Source organism: Calidris pugnax, unplaced genomic scaffold (assembly GCF_001431845.1).
Source record: "Calidris pugnax isolate Ruff unplaced genomic scaffold, ASM143184v1 scaffold187, whole genome shotgun sequence".
In the NCBI taxonomy this organism is placed as follows: domain Eukaryota; kingdom Metazoa; phylum Chordata; class Aves; order Charadriiformes; family Scolopacidae; genus Calidris; species Calidris pugnax.
Genome location: NW_015090969.1, coordinates 896,434 through 901,826, shown reverse-complemented (window position 1 = coordinate 901,826; position 5,393 = coordinate 896,434). Strand labels below are relative to the sequence as shown.

The window sequence follows — 5,393 nt, the reverse complement described above, 5'->3', positions numbered from 1 at the left end:
TGCTTTTTATTACATCTAAAGATTTCTACATAAACAGGTAACATTCAATAGGTAAACCATTTTTTTTTTCCAATGCATATAATAAATATTTTCACTTGGTACTTTTATACAAACTGACATTGGTCTACTATACATTTTTAAAAGCCATTTACTGGTTTGGCATGCCATATGGAAACTAAGAGAAAGTTTTAAGGCAATGAATGACAGATTTAAATTCATGGAATTAATGGTAATTTTAATATTCTGCTTATATACATTTTTCCCTTTGTTAATTAAAACAATTAACAGCAGCACTTTCGGGGACCACCAGCAATTTTCCCTTGTTAGAAATCTAAGCTCTGTTAAAAAAAAAAGAAAGAAAGGAAGAAAAAAAAAAAAACAGTTACACTGACAAAACCCAAATCCTTTATATTTAAAATGTGCTTAAAACCCTGAAATGTTAAACTGCAACAAAGAATTCAATTTCCAAACGTCCTCCTCACAGTCCTTAAGCTCTGCCTTGGGAGGCAGGTCCAAGAGAGTCCAATGAAGAAAAAATAATAAAATAAATCTATGGGTCATCCCATCCTTGAAAGGCTCATTGACTCCTTGCGGTGGGGAGGAAGGGACGAGCCCGGACTCGCTGTCACCTCTGTCCTTAGGGAAGGGCTACACAGTTTTTAAACGCGTGGCAGAGGTTGTTCATCTCCCAAAGGATGCGTCAGTGATGCCCTCAAGAGCCATTCCAAGCCACCTCCAGCCTGTGTGCACACCCCGCTCCTCGGTGGAAGGACCCCAGGAGAAGAGACCACCGGTCCGAGGAGATGGGGATGTGGAGGGAGGGGAGCAGCACCGCAAGCCAGGCCACCCCCAGGTTGCTTTACTGCCTCCTCCCCAACGTGTGACCCACCGGAGGTGGAGTTTTGGAGTGAGGTTTGCAGGGAACTTGTCCAGAACTCAGACTGAGACTTCTACCAAGCAACGTTAACCGTGGTCAGAGGCACAGAGAATTATCACCTATAAAGAACACCCTGGCATGAAAACAGGAATACTCACAAAGCATATGGGATCAATACCACAAAGGAGGACGCTTGAGAACGTTTCTGTCCCGTCTTTGTAGAGCACTGAGGTTTAAAAAAAATGACAACGGTGAAGCAAACAGCCTTCCTTCCCTTTGGGGGGACTCGTGAGGAGATGGAAGACGTCATCAACTGACCTCTCTTTCCAAAAGCTGAGACAGGCAGAAAGATGCCAGATTCTGCATCACCACACACTCGCCACCTTTAATTCCGTAGGTGAATTAACAAGATTTATTTTTTTAATACCATTGTCAAAAGCGACACAAGCTGCTCTTCGGGTCGTCTTTGAACCACACAGTCAACGGAAACGGGGCCACAATCCTCGGTCAAACAGGGGAAAAAAAGTGAAAATTTCCTGAACTTCCCACAGGGGTTTCAGGCGCCCGGTCCCACCGAGGGCGGCCGCGCTCCGGCGTCACAGCAAAGTCACCAGGTTAGGATTCATGACTAAAATGTATGAGATATATTCCTAATGTAGGTTTAATCACTTCAAAATCAGACTGAGTTTAAAAAATAAGTATTTCCCGTTTTCTATCCTTTTATTTATTTTTTTTTTTTTTAACTGACATTTAATAAATTATAAAATTGGTGTATGGTGAAATATATATATCAGCCAGATATGTATGAAATACACATGCATGGGAAAAAACTATTTAACTCACTTTTAACTCACACACACAGATCTATAAATACATATATACACACACATATACATATAAACACAAACATTTGTTTTCAAAATTCAAGTCAACTATTTAGTGGCAGAGGGATGCTGTAAAAACACTAAAAACAATTTTGATGCCACATAATGTGAACCTTTCAAATAACCATACGACTGATCATACAGCAATACCTAATGCTACTTGGATTAAAGATTTTTTTTTTCTTTTTTCCTTTTTTTTTCCTTTTTTTTTTCTTTTTTAATCAATGCAAGATTTTTGAGACAACTTCATAGGCAAAAGGTGGCCCTTGTCAATGCTCAAAGCAACTAGCTGCAATCAACAGTTTTGGACATGAAAAATTCAGACAAGAATCTGCTAATTTTAGTATTCCTTACTCTCTCTTCCTGATAAACTTGTTACCTGCACTTTCAACCAGTTATAAAAATATTTTTCACACCAGAGGAAATATTTACTCTCTCTGACATGGACTTTGGGACACAAGAGAATCACCTCCTTCCCTCCCCCTTCTCTTACTTTAAAGAATCTCCTGAAAAACTGCATTCCAGCTATTTACACATTTCACTCTTTAGTAAGAATGGATCAGTCCAAATGACCCACCAGTTCTACACAAAAAAAAAAATAAAAATTTCCTATGTCATGCACAACTTAAAAAAAAAAAAAGAAATCAGGAAGTAAGTATGGCTCAAATTCAACATAAGCGTACTGAAAAATCAGGGAAATCAAAATAATTACAAGGCCAAAAAGAGAAAACTGAAATTTGAAACCCACTACCCTAAGAGACTTCAATAGGCAGCAAAACATTTGAGTCCATGGGCTACAGGGTGAGGCTTTTTTATTGGGTTGGTTTTTGGTTTAAAAGACTCACATTGAACATTTAATATTAAATTTTGATGAATGTGATCTCAGAAGACAGTGTACCAAGACCATTATCAGCTGCACAAACCATGCAATAAGTGTGTTGGTATTTGTATGTTCTTCCTTTTGTTGAACAAGTTCACTTTTAAGCAGGAATTTGATCTACTAGAGCTCTAAGTAGGTTTCTCCAGACAGAACGAGAGAGGCCTCAATTCAATAGGCCGTTTATACACGCATGGCTAACTTTAAAGCACAAGCAGTTCCACAAATTTAAAAATGACACATGCTTAATATTTTGCTGATTAAGATCTTACGTTAATTTAACAGGATTTCATAGCAAGTTCTCAGAAACAAAACCCTACAGTCCAATGTGTCGATGCTTTTATTTGGGGCTAGAGTCTATAAAAATTCCCTGTCTCGTCCCACAGAAGCACAGCCAAGTGAATCCTCAGCCTGAGATTTTATTGAGTCTGGCCCTCGAGAATAATTGGTGCACTAATGAGCGTGCAACATGCTTGATTAAAGCACGGAATTTAAAAAAAAAAAATAAAAATTGTCTGAATAGAGGGTCATGAAGAACCAGAAATGACCAAAAAAAAAAAAAACCCAAAATCCCAAAAAACCAAACCCACTCCTGAAAGGCTACATCCTGCAAACAGAGGGGATGCTGTGCAACAGTTTGGGTAGGGTTTATTCCGCTTTAAGCATAATAAAACCTGCACTAAATATGGGATGAGGGAATTAGATTCCAAAGGTAAATGTCTCCAAGAGGAGAAAAAATCCTCTCACAAGTTTGAACTTTAAAAGTTCAGCTCCTTTCCTGTTTATGTTACTGTGAAGAAAATAATGCCATTTGTGTCCAAACTATGGGGGGGGGAAAGTAACTTACATGACAAACGAACAGGTGTAAAATCTTCACCATCCATAAAAATGACCTGAAGCTCCTTGTTTTTGTTAATTTTTTTTTTGTTTTGTCTTTTTTTTTTTTTTCTTATTTTTACCAGTGAGGCCATCTTAGGTTTATATACAAAAGTAAAACTGAAAATATACTTTTGTTCTCTGTACACATAAATTTTTTTCCCCTAAAAAAGGAAAAAAAAACCTTGTCTATGTTTCTAACATAAAGTAAAACCAAGCACAAAGATTTTTTTCCTCTGACGAGTTCGTTGACTCCAAAAAAAAAAAAAAAAAACAGTCCAATGAAATAATGTCTGGTATGATACCAAAGATAGACGCCGTGTCCGTGCTGCTCCTACTTGCAACGGGATGCCCATGATTCTCTCGCAGGCTGTTGGAGGAAACAAGACTGCTGTTACTGCCACTATTGCTACCGTTTGTGGCCGGCAGAGAACCGCTTCCTCCTGCATTGAGCTGATCGAGAAACATCTGAGATGAAGTGTAGGGGAAAAAACGAGAGTGTAAGAGTTCTTGATCATCTGAGGCGGAAACTGCCGCGGCTGCAGCCGCAAGAAGGGATGTGTTGTAATGCTGGGGGGGGAAAAAACAACATTTGCAAGTTACATTTCAGATACCGTCGTTGCGATTCAGAGCAGCACAAAAAGAAGGTATTTGTAAGCTAAAGCTCTGACAGCTTCTGGCTTTCACATCAGTTCATCTACTCAACCTCTCTGTGAAGTAAATGGACCGATGGAGTGAACTTTTAACTCTGCAGACACTCATTTCCGAAGCCAAAAGAAACTGGAAATACTAGTATTAGTACAAGCAAACGCTAGAAAGGCAACAGTATCCAAAATACCTAAAACAGTAAGAAGCAGCACTCTTTTACCTCGTCAGAAAACACTTTGGTGGAAAAATTCCCCCAAATTCAAAGGAACATTTTGCTCCCCCTCTCCTCCGCTCAAAAGTTACAGACCAGGCACAGCTGGTGGGGGAAAGCACTTCTGTGAAAAATGCATCTGGAAACAGGACCCTGAGTCCCATCAGGTGGCAGCAAGAGCTGTCCTGAGTTGTACTCTTTAATGGGCAGCCCATGAAAGGCAAGAACTTTGGCTATCAAAGATCAGATTTCAAATACGATCTCTCTATGGGATAATTTTGCTCATGCCAGCTATTCAGACTTGTTCCCCAAAATTCATGGCATAATTACACCAGTGCCTATCAGTACAGCATCAGACTTGGGCGTTACTTGTTTCAGAATAATTCTCCTGTCTATGTTTCACTGAATACCAAGGCAGCTTTTCTGAATCCAAGCTCTACAGTGCAGGCTCTGGTCTTAATTATGATACAAAAGCCTCCCTCTACGTTTAGCGCAACTCTCCCACTTGAGATTGCAGGACTCAGAGGGAACAAAAGGCAGCTGAGTCACCCCAGCCCCCTTCTTTTCTTGGATGCACAGGAGGAAAAGTGATGAGGCGGGAGGACTTGCCAATCCAGACTCCTTTTGAGATTGACCTGCTCAGTTCCCAAACTGGAAGAACCAGCACCAACCTAGTACCTGTAAGTAAGCACTTACAGAAAGGTGGCAAACATGGTATGAACTGGCACACAGCCTCACAAAAACCAGAGCTGCCCATGCCTTATCCTCCACCAGAATTCAGACAACACTTATGTTTGGTCCCAGTTTCTTTGTGTATAAAATAAAGCTGCAGCCTGCCTGCACTTACACCTACATCATACACCTGCTCCTTCCTCGCCTATAACATCCACAGCAGCAAGTCCTTCTCAGAAAAGAGTATCTGCCATATGACTTGATTTTCCTTGACTTACCTGATTGTCTCCTGACAGGAAAGGGAAGAAATCTAAACCTGTAAAAAGCCAAAGAAAAAGATTAAGCTTC

At 40.0% G+C, this 5,393-nt stretch overlaps 1 long non-coding RNA gene across 1 annotated transcript; it reads right to left on the bottom strand.

Annotated features, from left to right (window-relative positions):
- Positions 1 to 3,572: 3,572 nt before the first annotated feature.
- Positions 3,573 to 5,377, bottom strand: LOC106894200. The gene is made up of 2 exons (XR_001413229.1): positions 5,324 to 5,377; positions 3,573 to 4,084 (listed from the first exon to the last, which is right to left on the bottom strand). It is a non-coding gene; the product is annotated as an uncharacterized LOC106894200 (long non-coding RNA).
- Positions 5,378 to 5,393: the final 16 nt, after the last annotated feature.